Below are 18546 nucleotides of genomic sequence, written 5' to 3' on the forward strand. Positions count from 1 at the left end.
ACCTAAGGAAGAAGTAAGCAGTTATCTCTACCTCGATTTCCTTTTCTACGGAATAGCCTGTAATGAATCGCAGCGATTGGTTACCCACTCGAAACTGCAATGATAAATGTAACATGTCGTACAAATGCAGCGTTATAGGTAAGTGACAGTTTCAGCTGTGTTATTGCTTCAACTGTCTTCTCATTGTCAGTAAATAGTGTTAGTTCACGTGTCTATTGACTGGTCACCAAAAAACTGTATCCTCTTAGCGCTCTGATCACATCTGTCCTTGGACCACATTAGGCAACATTTTGCTACATTGCTGAGCCACAGGTATACAGACTGCCACTGCCAAATGATGCCCCACCCTCAGTCGTCTGTTAATGCTGTTGCCTACTTAGTTGTTTCCTTTCTTTTAATAATTATATTGAACTGATAATTCAAAAAGGGCTTATTTTTTCAGGAATGTATATATTTTAATGACAGGGAAATGAGCAGTGGTAGCCCACTGCACATAAGTTGTCAACTACGTGAAATTAACAAAAAATCAGTGGTGACTTACTTAAGTAAAAATACTTAAGTACTTAAGTAAAAATAGTTTAAAGTACTACTTAACTCGTTTTTGGGGGTATCTGTACTTTAACTATTTATATTTTTGACAACTACTTTTACTTCACTAACGTAACATTCCTAAAGAAAATAATGTACTTTTTGCTCCAAACAATTTCCCTGACATCCAAAAGTACTCGTTACATTTTGAATGGCTAGCAGGACAGGAAAAGTGTCAAATTCATGCACTTATCAAGAGAACATCCCTGGTCATCTATTGCCTCTGATCTTGTAGACTCATTAAGCACAAATGCTTCGTTTGTAAATTATGCCTGAGTGTTGGAGTGTGCCCTTGGTTAGCCGTAAATAATAAAACAAGAAAACGGTGCAGGGAATTTGAAATGATTGATACTTTTACTTTTGATACTTAAATTATTTGGTGTTAAATATACTTTTGACTTTTACACGAGTAATGTTCTATTAAGATATCTTTTACTTTTACTCAAGTATGACAATTGGGTACTTTTTCCACCACTGCAAAAAATGTCACCATGACTACACTGCATTTAGATAAAAAATAATTGTGTGAAAAAAATACAAAATGCCCTTATGTTGATGACCTTTTGCAAATCCATTCAGTTTTCCACGTTGATTCAAGGTCATCACGATACAAAAAAAAAAAAATGATGACGTGGAAACAACGTTCATTCAACCATTTTTTTCCCCAGTGGGAGGCTACTGTTACTCTTAAATAACATATTGTTTATTTAGCCTACTATTATTGCTAGACTTGTGTAGAATGTTTTCCATATGAGGTTTTGCATAATGTGCTCTCCTTAAACAGGTGTTCTCTTTACTTATGAATTTACATCCACCCAGGCATATTCCAATCTTGAGGATGGCAACGGTATGTATCCATTCTATGTTCGGGTCACTACAGGGTCACTCACTGGGAGATAAAAGCCATCTTTCTATCAGGACACGAGCTTCTTTATCTGTTAGTAGTGTGATTCATTACCGCCTGAGAAATAACTTATCGTAATTCATAATGTACAATCACCAGTGTCTGAACAAAAATTAAGTAATAAGGCACGAGGACGTGTGGTATATGGCCAATATACCACGACTAAGGGCTATTCTTAAGTGCGACGCATCGCGGAGTGCCTAGACACAGCCCTTAGCGGTGGTACTGTATATTGGCCATATACCACAAACCCCCGTGGTGCCTTATTGCTATTATAAACTGGTAATCAATGTAATTGGGGCTGTAAAAATACATGTTTTGCCATACCCGTGGTATACGGTCTGATATACCACGGCTGTCAGCCAATCAGCCTTCAGGGTTCAAACCACCCAGTTTATAAAGTTTGTTAAATGTAGTGTACACATTTCAGAGAAATGTCCTAATTTTAGAATTTTGAACCAACCGATGCTGTAAATGTCAAAGTTCTTTCACAGGCCTTTGCATTTTTGACCTCTCCCTTACAGAAGTGTTTGGTGTTTGGCACACAATGTGTTGCCAAGAGTGACCACAGCCAGCCCAAAACTGGTGAATTGGCCTATCGCAAAGGAGACATCGTCACTATTATGAGAACAGGAATGGTACGTAATGATTTATAGCAAGGTTCCCTACAGGCCGAATTTGGCGCACAGGCAATTTTATTTTGCCCCACAAGTTTTCTGAGCAAAAAAAGACTGTAAAAACACCAGCAAATAAGCTCCATGATATTTTTATTTAGGTAATCTGTTCCAAAATATTCCCATGCATAATAGAGAGAGATATGTGATCGTATACAAATGTAAGCACATTTACAATGTACTTTTCTAAAATAAAAATAAAAACTTGCCCATGATCTTTGTGCACTGTCTGCTTTGGTGGGGGCTCTATAAATATAATTGAACTGAACTGAGATAAAAAATGTATCTATTTGCATGATTCTACTGAAAGCTGTTCTGGTGCTGTTTTCTAGGGGAAAGAACATTACAAGGCCAGACACAACACCACAGGAGAGGAAGGACTCATCTCTGCCACCAACATGCGAGAGCGAGAGGCCATTCGTGTCGACCCCAGTCTCAGTCTCATGCCGTAAGTCTATTTAAGGCTATCAGTCTGGATTTCATTATGTTTCCTTTATCCCCAGTCACATGACTGACCACCATGTATATTGTGCAATTTAGGCATTTGTGTTTTTTTTCTGTTTCCTTTTTGTTCTTCTCCATAATATCCACACTGTCTTCCACTGAAGGACTGATATGTACACTTCCTCATCGTGCCATTTTTTTGTACTAGCAGTTTATGATATAATTTAGATGGGGATTTTTTTTTCCAGTTATGTAAGCTTAGAGCTATTTAAAAAAGAATATGTAATCTTTATTCTGCTAGGCAAGTCAGTTAAGAACAAATTCCTATTTATAATAACGGCCTGGTAAAAGGCCTCCTGCGGGGACTGGGATTTAAAAATATATATATACAGTGCCTTGCGAAAGTATTCGGCCCCCTTGAACTTTGCGACCTTTTGCCACATTTCAGGCTTCAAACATAAAACTGTATTTTTTTTGTGAAGAATCAACAACAAGTGGGACACAATCATGAAGTGGAACGACATTTATTGGATATTTCAAACTTTTTTAACAAATCAAAAACTGAAAAATTGGGCGTGCAAAATTATTCAGCCCCTTTACTTTCAGTGCAGCAAACTCTCTCCAGAAGTTCAGTGAGGATCTCTGAATGATCCAATGTTGACCTAAATGACTAATGATGATAAATACAATCCACCTGTGTGTAATCAAGTCTCCGTATAAATGCACCTGCACTGTGATAGTCTCAGAGGTCCGTTAAAAGCGCAGAGAGCATCATGAAGAACAAGGAACACACCAGGCAGGTCCGAGATACTGTTGTGAAGAAGTTTAAAGCCGGATTTGGATACAAAAAGATTTCCCAAGCTTTAAACATCCCAGGGAGCACTGTGCAAGCGATAATATTGAAATGGAAGGGGTATCAGACCACTGCAAATCTACCAAGACCTGGCCGTCCCTCTAAACTTTCAGCTCATACAATGAGAAGACTGATCAGAGATGCAGCCAAGAGGCCCATGATCACTCTGGATGAACTGCAGAGATCTACAGCTGAGGTGGGAGACTCTGTCCATAGGACAACAATCAGTCGTATATTGCACAAATCTGGCCTTTATGGAAGAGTGGCAAGAAGAAAGCCATTTCTTAAAGATATCCATAAAACGTGTCGTTTAAAGTTTGCCACAAGCCACCTGGGAGACACACCAAACATGTGGAAGAAGGTGCTCTGGTCAGATGAAACCAAAATTGAACTTTTTGGCAACAATGCAAAACGTTATGTTTGGCGTAAAAGCAACACAGCTGAACACACCATCCCCACTGTCAAACATGGTGGTGGCAGCATCATGGTTTGGGCCTGCTTTTCTTCAGCAGAGACAGTGAAGATGGTTAAAATTGATGGGAAGATGGATGGAGCCAAATACAGGACCATTCTGGAAGAAAACCTGATGATGTCTGCAAAAGACCTGAGACTGGGACGGAGATTTGTCTTCCAACAAGACAATGATCCAAAACATAAATCAAAATCTACAATGGAATGGTTCAAAAATAAACATATCCAGGTGTTAGAATGGCCAAGTCAAAGTCCAGACCTGAATCCAATCGAGAATCTGTGGAAAGAACTGAAAACTGCTGTTCACAAATGCTCTCCATCCAACCTCACTGAGCTCGAGCAGTTTTGCAAGGAGGAATGGGAAAAAATGTCAGTCTCTCGATGTGCAAAACTGATAGAGACATACCCCAAGCGACTTACAGCTGTAATCGCAGCAAAAGGTGGCGCTACAAAGTATTAACTTAAGGGGGCTGAATAATTTTGCACGCCCAATTTTTCAGTTTTTGATTTGTTAAAAAAGTTTGAAATATCCAATAAATGTCGTTCCACTACATGATTGTGTCCCACTTGTTGTTGATTCTTCACAAAAAAATACAGTTTTATATCTTTATGTTTGAAGCCTGAAATGTGGCAAAAGGTCGCAAAGTTCAAGGGGGCCGAATACTTTCGCAAGGCACTGTATATTTTTTAAATACAGGACTAAACACACATCACGAGTAGAGAGACAACACTATATAAAGAGAGACCAATGACAACAACATAGCTTGGTAGCAACACAACATTACAACAACATGGTAGCAACACAACATGGTAGCAGCACAAACCATGGCACAAACATTATTGGGCACAGACAATAGCACAATGGGCAAGAAGGTAGAGACAACAATACATCACGCAAAGCAGCCATATAACTGTCAGTAAGAGTGTCAATGATTGAGTCTTTGAATAAAGAGATTGAGATAACTGTCAAGTTTGAGTATTTGTTGCAGGTTGTTCCAGTCACTAGCTGCAGCAAACTGAAAAGATGTGAGACCCGGGGATGTGTGTGCTTTGGGGACCTTTAACAGAATATGACTGGCAGAACGGTTGTTATACGTGGAGAATGAGGGCTGCAGTAAATATCTCAGATAGGGGGGAGTGAGACCTAAGAGGGTTTTATATAGCTAGGGCCAGGTGATTTCCTGAACATGTGACTTGACCAGAACAAAATCCTTAGCCCTGTGCAATACACTTTGTGGAATGTCTCTTTATTAATTGCTTCTACTAATAATTTTTTGGTCCATGTCAGCTGGTCCAATGGGAAGATCTCAGGTCCCGAGGCGGTGTCCAAGCTGCGGCCTGTAGAGGATGGCCTGTTCCTGGTGTGGGAGTCCATCCGCCACCCTGGTGATTATGTGCTCTGTGTCGGCTACTCCAGCCAGGTCATCCACTACCGAGTCATGTACCAGCACAGCAAACTGACCATCGACAACACCCAGTACTTCTACAACCTCATAGACATGATAGAGGTGAGGCGGAGATGGATTTGTTATTTAGTTTGTAGTCAAATGCTTGATGTAGTCAATTAGTGCTAGGAATATGGGAACAAATACTACACTTTTTTCTACTTTAATACACTATATGTGAATTTGTCCAAATATTTATGACTTCTTCAAATGGGGGGGACTAGATACATGGAGTGCTTTCATTTCTAAAAGGTAAAACAGATATGTATAAAAAATACCCACAAAGGTGACATTCTGTACTATCAAATTGTATTTGTCACATGCTTGGTAAACAACAGGTGTAGACAAACAGTGAAATGCTTACTTACGGGTCCTTTTCCAACAATGCAGATTGAATAACAATAAGGAGTAAAAATAACATGGCTGCGGTTGAAGTCGGAAGTTTACACACACCAAATGTTTCACAATTCCTGACATTTAATCCAAGTAAAAATTCCCTGTCTTTAGGCCAGTTAGGATCACCACTTTATTTTAAGAATGTGAAATGTCAGAATAATAGTAGAGCTTTTTTAAAAATTTTATCACATTCCCAGTGGGTCAGAAGTTTACATAGACTCAATTAGTATTTGGTAGCATTGCCTTTAAATGGTTTAACTTGGGTCAAATGTTTCTGGTAGGCTTCCACAAGCTTCCTACAATAAGTTGGGTGAATTTTGGCCCATTCCTCCTGACAGAGCTGGTGTAACTGAGTCAGGTTTGTAATGCCTCCTTGCTCGCACACTCTTTTTCAGTTCTGCCCACACATTTTCTATAGGATTGAGGTCAGGGCTTTGTGATGGCCGCTCCAATACCTGGACTTTGTTGTCCTTAAGCCATTTTGTCACAATTTTGGAAGTATGCTTGGGGTCATTGTCCATTTGGAAGACCCATTTGCGACCAAGCTTTGAGTTCCTGACTGATGTCTTTAGATGTTGCTTCAATTTATCCACATAATTTTCCTCCTCATGATGCCATCTATTTTGTGAAGTGCATCAGTCCCTCCTGCAGCAAAGCACCCCCACAACATGATGCTGCCACCTCTGTGCTTCACGGTTGGGATGGTGTTTTTCGGCTTGCAAGCCTTCCCCTTTTTCCTCCAAACAAAACAACGGTCATTATGGCCAAAAAGTTATATTTTTGTTTCATCAGACAAGAGGACCTTTCTCCAAAAAGCATGATCTTTGTCCCCATGTGCAGTTGCAAACCGGAGTGTGGCTTTTTTTATGGTGGTTTTGGAGCAGTGGCTTCTTCCTTGAGGAGCGGCCTTTCAGGTTATGTCAATATAGGACTCGTTTTACTGTGGATATAGATACTTTTGTACCTGTTTCCTCCAGCATCTTCACAAGGTCCTTTACTGTTGTTCTGGGATTGATTTGCACTTTTCGCACCAAAGTACGTTCATCTCTAGGAGACAGAACACAACTCCTTCCTGAGTGGTATGACGGCTGCATGGTCCCATGTTGTTTATACTTGCGTATTATTGTTTGTACAGATGAACATGGTACCTTCAGGTGTCAGGAAATTGATCCCACAAGGATGAACCAGATTTGTAGAGGTCTACAATTTTTTTCTGAGATCTTGGCTGATTTCTTTTCCTTTTTCCAACAATTGTTGGCTGATTTCTTTTGATTTTTCCAACAATTGTTTACAGACAGATTATTTCACTTATAATTCACTGTATCACAATTCTAGTGGGTCAGAAGTTTGCATACACTAAGTTGACTGTGCCTTTAAACAGCTCGGAAAAATCCAGAAAATTATGTCATGGCTTTAGAAGGTTCTAATTGGCTAACAGACATCAATTGGAGGTGTATCTGTGGATGTATTTCCAGGCCTACCGTCAAACTCATCGCCTCTTTGCTTGACATCATAGAAAACTGTTGAGTATGAAAAACCCAGAAGCGTTGCAGTTCTCGACACAAACCGGTGCGCCTGGCAGATACTACCATACCCTGTTCAAAGATACTTAAATCTTTTGTCTTGCCCATTCACCCGTCTTTCGGATGGGATGTTAAACGGGTGTCCTGACTCTCTAAGGTCATTAAAAGATCCCATGGCACATATCGTAAGAGTAGGGGTGTTAACCCCGGTGTCCTGGCGATATTCCCAATCTGGCCCTCATACCATCATGGTCACCTAATAATCCCCAGTTTACAATTGGCTCATTCATCCCCCTCCTCTCCCCTGTAACTATTCCCCAGGTCATTGCTGCAAATGAGAACGTGTTCTCAGTCAATTTACCTGGTAAAATAACAGATAAATAAAAAATGAATGTGTATGTGATTATTTTAATGAAGGTGATGCCAAAGAAAAATGTCCAAAAAGTTTTATTCTATTCTGTTACGGCAGTATGCGAATTAGAGTGGGTCCAATTTACTATAGGCAGGTTACCTTGGCATTCTTGGGCATGAGGACTATGCTGTTCTGCTTGAAACAAGTTGGTATTACAGACCGGGTTAGGGATAGGTTGAAAATGTCAGTGAACACACTTGCCAGCTGGGTAGCGCATGCTCTGATTAAGCGCTCTGGTATTCATTCTGGCCCCACAGCCTTACGAATGTGTTTAACCTGTTTAAAGTTCTTACTCACATCGGCCTCATAGTAAACATTTGATCTCAAATAAAAAATGCTAGATTATACACTGCACTACCAAGCAAAAAGGCAGTAACTGCTCATAGTGTGGAACTGAGAAAAATTGCTTTTATTTACCTTGGTTTCACAGTAACTTTATGCAGTTACTGCTAACATGACCCCCATTTTCTCAAAAACACAATACAATAGAGGCAGGATACTTGTCCAAATCAAAGTTTATTTGTCACGTGCGCCGAATACAACAGGTGTAGATCTTACAGTGAAATGCTTACTTACAGGCTCTAACCAACAGTGCAATTTAAGTTGAAAAATAACAGTAGCGAGGCTATTTAAAAAATATATATATATATATTTCACCTTTATTTAACCAGGTAGGCAAGTTGAGAACAAGTTCTCATTTACAATTGCGACCTGGCCAAGATAAAGCAAAGCAGTTCGACACATACAACGACACAGAGTTACACATGGAGTAAAACAAACATACAGTCAATAATACAGTATAAACAAGTCTATATACGATGTGAGCAAATGAGGTGAGATAAGGGAGGTAAAGGCAAAAAGGCCATGGTGGCAAAGTAAATACAATATAGCAAGTAAAACACTGGAATGGTAGATTTGCAATGGGAGAATGTGCAAAGTAGAAATAAAAAATAATGGGGTGCAAAGGAGCAAAATAAATTAATTAATTAAATACAGTAGGGAAAGAGGTAGTTGTTTGGGCTAAATTATAGGTGGGCTATGTACAGGTGCAGTAATCTGTGAGCTGCTCTGACAGTTGGTGCTTAAAGCTAGTGAGGGAGATAAGTGTTTCCAGTTTCAGAGATTTTTGTAGTTCGTTCCAGTCATTGGCAGCAGAGAACTGGAAGGAGAGGCGGCCAAAGAAATAATTGGTTTTGGGGGTGACTAGAGAGATATACCTGCTGGAGCGTGTGCTACAGCTGGGAGATGCAATGGTGACCAGCGAGCTGAGATAAGGGGGGACTTTACCTAGCAGGGTCTTGTAGATGACATGGAGCCAGTGGGTTTGGCGACGAGTATGAAGCGAGGGCCAGCCAACGAGAGCGTACAGGTCGCAATGGTGGGTAGTATATGGGGCTTTGGTGACAAAACGGATTGCACTGTGATAGACTGCATCCAATTTGTTGAGTAGGGTATTGGAGGCTATTTTGTAAATGACATCACCAAAGTCGAGGATTGGTAGGATGGTCAGTTTTACAAGGGTATGTTTGGCAGCATGAGTGAAGGATGCTATAACAGTAGTGAGGCTATATACAGGCACCGGTTAGTCAGATGAATTGAGGTAGTATGTACATGTAGATATGGTTAATGTGACTATGCATATATTATAAACAGAGAGTAGCAGTAGCGTAAAAGAGGGGTTGGTGGGTGGTGGGTGGCAGGACACAATGCAGATAGTCCGGGTAGCCAATGTGTGGGGGCACCGTTTAGTCGGGCTAATTGAGGTAGTATGCATATGAGTGACTATGCATATATGGTAAACAGAAAGAGGGGTTGGGGGGGCACATATATTTAAGCATGTATTTAATGTAGCAAAAATGACAACTCATTTTTGACCAAATGAGCAGTTACTGCCTTTTTGCTTGGTAGGGTAGTATAGTAGAGTCACATTTAAAAGGGGAGTGTATGAAAATACAGGATTTCCATACAAATGTCTTGCCTACATCTTTATACTGAGGAGCTAATGTTCATAATCAGCCTCTATATGGAAAAATAATCACTCAGAATTGTATTTGAACCTAACCACGGCAAACTGTCACCCATAGAAAGTAACTGTCATTAATTGCTTACAGTTTAAAAGAAAGGTCTGTTTCCTGTGAGCTATTGGAAGCACAGTCATTAGGGAGTTTGGAGATACGGGTGACTGTAAAGGCTAAAGATGCCTCACCACTCCCTTATCTGTGGAGCACAGAAGTCTTTAGTCTTGACTTATCTGTGGAGCACAGAAGTCTTTAGTCCTGACTTATCTGTGGAGCACAGAAGTCTTTAGTCCTGACTTATCTGTGGAGCACAGAAGTCTTTAGTCTTGACTTATCTGTGGAGCACAGAAGTCTTTAGTCTTGACTTATCTGTGGAGCACAGAAGTCTTTAGTCCTGACTTATCTGTGGAGCACAGAAGTCTTTAGTCCTGACTTATCTGTGGAGCACAGAAGTCTTTAGTCCTGACTCCTATCGCTGAAAATAAAGGGAGAATCCAGCTGCTTCCTGACACGCAGGACTATTGGATTTGTAAAAAATGCATTTGTTGTGTACAGTTCCCCTTACCATCATTCTGTTCTTAAAATACCGTAAGCTGTCACAAACTGACCCGCTCTCTGGACTGGATGGTTCTGGAGGTCCCGTGGGTCTCCACTTAGTTGGGGGAGAAATGCTTTTTAGTTTTTATGCCCCCAGCTGATGGAATAGCCTTCAGGCCACCTTGAAGCTAGACTCACTGGTCTCATTGGAAAGTTTAGATCAAGTTTTAAGGGAGGTGATATGTGAGAGTTCTGTTTGATTTGATTATTCTTGTTGTATTGGTATTGTTATTTTACATTATGTTGTTACATTTTGTGTATATTCATGTTCACAGGGCTCCCTTGTAAATGAGAACCTGGTCTCAATGGGGACCCACCCTGTATAAATAAAGGTTAATAATAATAATGGCCATCTTTGCAGTTCCACTCCAAGCACAAGGGAGCTATCGCCACCAAACTTCTGAAGCCCAAAGATAAGGAGGGCACCAAGTCAGCTGAGTTGGAACTGTCTAAAAGTAAGGGCTTGGTCTTTACACTCTCATGATGTGTCAGAGTTGGCCTCCTTAAGGCTCGGAGAACCCTTCCTGGGTGAGGGGGATGAAGGGTATTATGTATGTGAGAGGATGTGGTGGTGGGGTGTTAATGTGACTTTTTTTAGAAGTGAGAGTGATAAATATAAAAGCTACCTGTTTTTTTTAGAAGTGAGAGAGAGAAAAAAATATACAGTTTTAGATTGGTATCTCTGTGTGTGTCACAGCGGGATGGCTGCTGGACATCAGGAAGCTGACCTATCGGAGAGGGGGAGTTTGGAGGTGAGGCTGCAATTTCCTTGATTGTTTTTTTTAAATAAGCCGGTAAACCATTGTAACCTTGAATTGAACCCTGATTCTGTTACAGATTTAATTTGGTCTTGTTTTGTTGTCCCTTCGCGGTGTTTGAAGGAGACTACATTGGCCAGAAGGTGGCAGTAAAGAACATCAAATGTGATGTAACGGCACAGGCATTCTTAGAAGAGACCACTGTTATGACGTGAGTCCAGAGTGGCGACACAGTTTCTTAATTAACTTGGAGTAACGACTGTCTGACCTTTGTTCCTTTCTTTTTTTCATTTAATTGTTTTGATCTGTTTTTGATCTGATTACGAACTTTCCACTAGGAAACTGCAGCATAAGAACCTGGTGCGGTTGTTGGGGGTGATCGTAGACAATGGACTGCACATCGTCACAGAGCTCATGGCCAAGGTTCTGCTGCCGTGACTTCAGTACCGTCAATCTGTCATCACAGTCAATCAAGACTAACTAACAGACTAGGAGTAGGCTTAATCTCAGTCCAGGAGACAAGCCCTAACAGCTTGTTGATGCAAAACAATTATCTGTAACAAACAAACAATTAGGACTATCTACTCAAATCTAATTCAGATTACACAACTGTTATCCAACTGTATTATGTGTGTTGCAGGGTAATCTGGTGAACTTCCTCCGGACGAGGGGCCGTTTTGTCATTAGCACTGGCCAGCTTCTACGTTTTGCACTGTGAGGCCCCACCACAGACCCAGGCGGTATTTGATAGAATTTCGTGGCCCTGCCCGCCTGTGGGGAAATCAACCTAGGTTACCCCATTGGCCCACAGCAAAAAAACGGACATTTTTCAAACACAATTTTCTTGTTATCGGCTTGTTTTAGTCAATTACAAAATTACATTTAAGAAAAGTGCAGCATGTCTAAAGACTACTTTTCAATATTACCTGCTCCCGAGGCAACCGTAGGATTGGAGTTTTGACCTGATTACATGTACATTGAACAACACAGCAGCTTTTCAGCATGTTTTGTTACTTCTGTATACAGTGCATTCTGAAAGTATTCTGACCCCTTGACTTTTTCCACATTTTGTTACGTTACAACCTTATTCTAAAATGTATTAATTATTTTATTTTCTCATCAATCTACACACAATACCCCATCATGACAAAGTGAAAACAGGTTTTTAGAAATTCCTGCAAATGTATAAAATAAAATAACAATTAAATACCTTACTTATGTAAATGTAATATTTACATGAATACTTATGTAAATGTAATATTTCAGTTTTATATTTGTAATACATTTGCAAACATTTCTAAAAAACTGTTTTTGCTTTGTCATTATGTGGTATTGTGTGTATATTGATGAGGGAAAAACAACAATTTAATCAATTTTAGAATAAGGCTGTAACGTAACAAAATGTGGAAAAAGGGAAGGGGTCTGAATACTTTCCGAATGCACTAACTAAACATTGACGATGAAGTTGGCTCTTTTACAATGGCGGTCAATGGGAAAGAATGTGTTTCACCTAATTTTGTGGGCGTGGTCGTAGGGAATTGCTTCTTATGACATGAAAATTGACTCTGAGTATATAATTTAATATAACTTTATATGTTATACATTAAAACATTGCCACATTACCAACTTTACTGAAAGACTCTTTTTAAGAGAGTCTTTATTAGAAGCTTTGCATTTCTGTGTATTTCAGTAAGAGTGTGTATATGTGTGTGTTCAGAGATGTGTGCGAGGGCATGGAGTACCTGGAGTCTAAGAGGTTGGTTCACAGAGACCTAGCTGCCCATAACATCCTGGTCTCCAACGAAGGCGTGGCCAAAGTCAGTGACTTTGGGTTGACCAAGGTGGACTGCAAGGCCTCGGACAACGCTAAACTACCAGTCAAATGGACAGCCCCTGAGGCCCTGAAGAAAGAGGTAGGATCATGTTTACCTCTAACATCTAGTGTTTATCATGCTTACTGTACAGACATGTTTATTATAAAATATGAATTAGGTGGGTGCTTATCTGTCCTATTTCACAAGTGTGTATTAATGCAAATGTGTGAATTGTAAAAGTTTTTTTTGCATATCCCAACTCCCGCTGAGACACCTTCGGAGTGTTGGAGAAATTAGCGCTAAGTGCCTTGCTCAAGGGCACGTCGACAGATTTGTCGGCTAAGGGATTCAAACTTTCGGTTACTGACGCCCACTTTACAGACTTAACAGTATGTGTAATTCATCTAAATTGTTTGTGAACTATAAGGTTTGGAGTCTGTTTTTTTAGCCTATGTGGCTATTACACAGTAACTATCATGTCGAGCAGCCATCAGTGGAATTTTGTCATTGAATTGCTTTTGTGGTCATGTGTGATTGTCCTGCAGAAATTCTCCATGCGGTCAGACGTATGGAGCTATGGTGTTCTCCTCTGGGAAACGTTCTCCTACGGTCGACAGCCCTACCCCAAGATGGTGAGTCCTGACTTTACTGATCTTTATGAACAGTGATGTATAGTTCTGAGTTACTGGCACAACAATGCAACAGAAATTAGTGTGTGAAAAAAATTTGAACGGCTGCTTTGAAAATTATTATCAAGGCAGTCTGACCCAGTTGCTCACTTGCTTATTATGGTGGTGCAATGCGTTGAATGATGGCATGCCATAGCTCTCTGTGCTTCATGGAAGCTGCAAGGTCCTCTGTTCTCAGCAGGTGTTCCAGAGGTCTTTGCCCGTGAGAGGTGAGCCACAGTACAATAAAGCTTACTGATGCTGTTCTCAGGATGCTTGCTACAGCGTCCAGTGCCCTTATCTTACCGCTGATCAGTGGCAACCCAGTAGTTTTTACTAACTGAAAACACCATTGACATTCTGGCACCAGTGCGTCTCTCCAAATGACCATAATCTCAGGTTACATAAAACGCCTGATCTATTAGGGCAGGTCATGGAAAATGGGGTTTGTTTGACCCTTATCCCTCTATGACCCATTATCCAGTTTACGTCAGCAGTGCTTTATCCACTGATAGACTTATGCTACTGAAACTAAATAAACTTCCCCTAAGATTAAAGGCAGGTTAGTGCGTCAGGACATGGATTTGCCCCGGACTCATTTGATCTGTCCTGAATAGGAGTCGGGGGTGAAATTTGAGCATTCATAAGATGGGGTTCTTCTATGTGTAGTCATGATGTTGTACCAGTAGATGACCCCATGAGTAGGTTTTTATTTCTTTCCCATGGTGTCACATACTGTAATTTGGCCCAGACCTCTGTTTATATAGCACTATATTTTAATTGACACTCATTGTCGATATGTGTTCAATTGAAGAGACACACTTCAGTCTTAGTGAAGCAGCGCCGATTAACAAACTCTGCTGTGATCAGAGGGCAGTTAACTGGAGTGAAACGGAAGGGCGTGTGTATTTATTTATTTACTCCATACTTAAAATCCCCTTTTTCCATGCTGTATCTGTTTGTAGGGAGTCTGTTACTCCCCCCACAGGTATGTAAAGCAGAGAATCAAAGCAATGGCACTAACCAGGTAATAACAGCAGAGATAAACAAGGATTAGTGCTTGTAGGCCGCGTTTCTAAGGCAACAGCTCCTGATGGCAGCCAGCCAAAAAGAAGAGCGAAGGGGAGGGGTGGGGATGTGAGAGAGAGTGTGAGTGTGTGTACTTGCGTCCTTTTGTGCGTATTTTGTGTTTGTACATGGGGGGAGGGAGATTATGGTACTTACACTCTCCTGTGACACACAGTCTCACTGTCAACCCCTTGTACCCATCTAGCCCTGTCCCTGTTTGCCTGGTAGGTCAGGGGGGGATATAGGGACAGCCTGGGGGGGATCAGCTAGAATGACTTAGAGCATGCTTAGTGTCTAACCATATAATTAGAATGAGTGAGTTGTACTGTACTTGTTTAATCCAGGTGATTAACATACAGATACAGTATGTAGGCTGAACGTTTGACCTTTTATTTTATGTCCACTTAAAAGTGATTTGACCCATTAAGAGGGGGTGGCATTATCTCATGCGCCATCTCTTTTTCTGTCTTTCTCCTATTCTATCTCCTTCCTCGTCTCCCTCAGTCTGTGAAGGAGCGGGTGGAGCAGGGTTACCGTATGGATGCTCCAGCGGAGTGCCCCCCCTGTGTCTACGCCCTGATGAGGGGCTACTGGGAGGCCGAGCCCAAGAAAAGGCCCTCCTTTCATAAACTACAGGAGAAGATAGAGAGAGAGCTGACCAAACACAGCCCTGGGCCTTCCTGCTGAGGTCACCTCAATAATCCTATTCAAATAACTATTGTTCTTTGTTCAGAGCTGCCTGGAGATGGACAGTAACCCGGGACAGGTGGACCGAAGTGAGCCTGAACCCACAGAAGGCTGGTCAGGGTTGGATCTACTGGTAGTGACTCATAAAGAGGCTGAACATTGGTTGATTTTGCGAAGGGAACATGCAGCATACATCTTTCTTAGATCATCAATGAGCCTTTATGCACACTCACTATGACTCCATACTAGAGGTCGACCGATTATGATTTTTCAACACCGATACCGAATATTGGAGGACCAAAAAAGCCGATGACGATTAATCGGCCGATTTGTATTTATTTATTTGTAATAATGACAATTACAACAATACTGAATGAACACTTATTTTAACTTAATATAATACATCAATAAAATCAATTTAGCCTCAAGTAAATAATGAAACATGTTCAATTTGGTTTAAATAATGCAAAAACAAAGTGTTGGAGAAGAAAGTAAAAGTGCAATATGTGCTATGTAAGAAAGCTAACGTTTCAGTTCCTTGCTCAGAACATGAGAACATATGAAAGCTGTTGGTTCCTTTTAACATGAGTCTTCAATATTCCCAGGTAAGAAGTTTTAGGTTGTAGTTATTATAGGAATTATAGGACTATTTCCCTCTATACCATTTGTATTTCATTAACCTTTGACATTTGGATGTTCTTATAGGCACTTTAGTATTGCCAGTGTAACAGTATAGCTTCTGTCCCTCTCCTCGCTCCTCCCTGGGCTCGAACCAGCAACACAACGACAACAGCCACCATCGAAGCAGCGTTACCCATGCAGAGCAAGGGAAACAACCACAGGCTCAGAGCGAGTGACGGCGCTAACTAGCTAGCCATTTCACTTCGGTTACACCAGCCTCATCTCGGGAGTTGATAGGCTTGAAGTCATAAACAGCGCAATGCTTGACGCACAACGAAGAGCTGCTTGCAAAATGCACAAAAGTGCTGTTTGAATGAATGTTTACCACCTGCTTCTGCCTACCACCGCTCAGTCAGATACTTAGATACTTGCAAGCTCAGTCAGATTATACGCAACGCAGGACATGCTAGATAATAGTAATAGTAGTAATATCATCAACCATGTGTAGTTAACTAGTGATTATGATTTTTATACGTTTTTTATAAGATTAGTTTAATGCTAGCTAGCAACTTACCTTGGCTTACTGCATTCGCGTAACAGGCAGTCTCCTTGTGGAGTGCAACGAGAGAGAGGCAGGTCGTTATTGCGTTGGACTAGTTAACTGTAAGGTTGCAAGATTGGATCCCCGAGCTGACAAGGTGAAAATCTGTCATTCTGCCCCTGAACGAGGCAGTTAACCCACCGTTCCTAGGCAGTCATTGAAAATAAGAATGTGTTCTTAACTGACTTGTCTAGTTAAATAAAGGAATAAAAAATATATTTAAAAAATCGTCAAATCTGCGCCCAAAAATACAGATTTCCGATTGTTATGAAAACTTGAAATCGGCCCTAATTAATCGGGCATTCCGATTAATCGGTCGACCTCTACTCCATACTATAAACAGCAGTGGAATGTGGACATGGGTTTCTCTATGGCAGAATCACTGTCTAAAGAAATCATCTTTGCAACAAACTCCAGCCATCAGAACTAACTGTACAAAAACAAAACTATGTAGTGCCTTCAGAAAGTATTCATACCTTGACTATATTTTGTTAAGCCTGAATTAAAAATGGATTAAATAAATAAAATATCTCCCATCTACACTCTACCCCATAATGACAAAGTGAAAACATGTTTTTAGACATTTTTGCAAATGTATTGAAAATTAAGTACAGAAATACAGTAAGCTCCAAAAGTATTGGGACAATGACACATGTTCTGTTATTTTGGCTCTGTACTCCAGCATTTTGGATTTGAAAGGATACAATGACTATGAGGTTAAAGTGCAGACTGTCAGCTTTAATTTGAGGGTATTTTCATCCATATCGGGTGAACTGTTTAGAAATTGCAGAACTTTTTGTACATAGTCCACCATTTTAGGGGTCCAAAGGTTTTGGGACAAATTCACCATGATTACAGATAATCCTGAATAAATCGTGAATAATGATGAGTGAGAAAGTTACAAAGGCATAAGTATAATCCGTAATCATGGTAGCATCCATATTAATGTAGAAGTGTTTAGAAACATTATATTCTTATTTACAATAAAAGTGACTCCGAAATGGCACAATACATGATTTACCATTTATTTCTATTGGGCACAAAATAATCTGAAACACAACCAAAACAAACTGCAAATGCATCCAACAAGTGTGTACAGTCACAGGCTTAATGTAGTTATTGTGTGCTAGGAATATGGGACCAAATACTTAACTTTCAACTACTTTAATACACATAAGTGAATTTGTCTACACTTGTTGTATTCAGCGCATGTGACAAATAAAATTTTAATTGACATTTAGAGCCCATTGTATCTAATTTACATAGGTATTCACACCCCTAAGTTAATACATGTTACAATCACATTTGGCTGCAATTACAATTGCGAGTCTTTCTGGGTAAGTCTCTAAGAGCTTTGCACACCTGGATTGAACAATTTTTACACATTATTATTCTAAAAATTCTTCAAGCTCTGTCAAGTTTGTTGTTGATCATTGCTAGACAGCTATTTTTAAGTCTTGCCATAGATTAGAACTAGGTCACTCAGGGATGTTCAATGTCATCTTGGTAAGCAACTCGAGTCTATATTTGGCATTGTGTTTTAGGTTATTGTCCTGCTGAAAGGTGAATTTGTCTCTCAGTATCTGTTGGAAAGCAGACTGAACCAGGTTTTCCTGTAGGATTTTGCCTGTGCTTAGATTTATTCCTTTTATTTTTTATCCTAAAAAACAGGGCGGCAGGTAGCCTAGTGGTTAGAGTGTTGAGCCAGTAACCGAAAGGTTGCTAGATCGAATCCTCGAGCTGACAAGGTAAAAATCTGTCGTTCTGCCTCTGAACAAGGCAGTTAACCCACTGTTCCCCAGGCGCCGAAGACGTGGATGTCGATTAAGGCAGCCCCCGCACCTCTGATACAGAGGGGTTGGGTTAAACGCAGACGACACTTTTCAGTTGAATACATTGTTGTACAATTTCCCCTTTTGGAATATTTTTATTCTGTACAGGCTTCCTTCTTTTCACTGTCATTATGGAGTCACTACTAATGTTGTTGATCCATCCTCAATTTTC

General features: G+C 40.4%; 1 pseudogene across 1 annotated transcript; it reads left to right on the forward strand.

Moving 5' to 3' along the window:
* Window positions 1–17776, forward strand: LOC110500236 (megakaryocyte-associated tyrosine-protein kinase-like; annotated as a pseudogene). Its single transcript, XR_016486654.1, has 13 exons — window positions 1–138; window positions 1373–1435; window positions 2017–2130; window positions 2499–2614; window positions 5223–5442; window positions 10687–10780; window positions 11023–11075; window positions 11193–11294; window positions 11422–11506; window positions 11724–11797; window positions 12801–12996; window positions 13443–13529; window positions 15138–17776. The product of XR_016486654.1 is annotated as a megakaryocyte-associated tyrosine-protein kinase-like (transcript).
* The last annotated feature ends 770 nt before the right edge of the window (window positions 17777–18546 follow it).

This window comes from Oncorhynchus mykiss, chromosome 1, assembly GCF_057628025.1.
Source record: "Oncorhynchus mykiss isolate SJ-2025 chromosome 1, ASM5762802v1, whole genome shotgun sequence".
NCBI classification, from domain to species: Eukaryota; Metazoa; Chordata; class Actinopteri; order Salmoniformes; family Salmonidae; genus Oncorhynchus; species Oncorhynchus mykiss.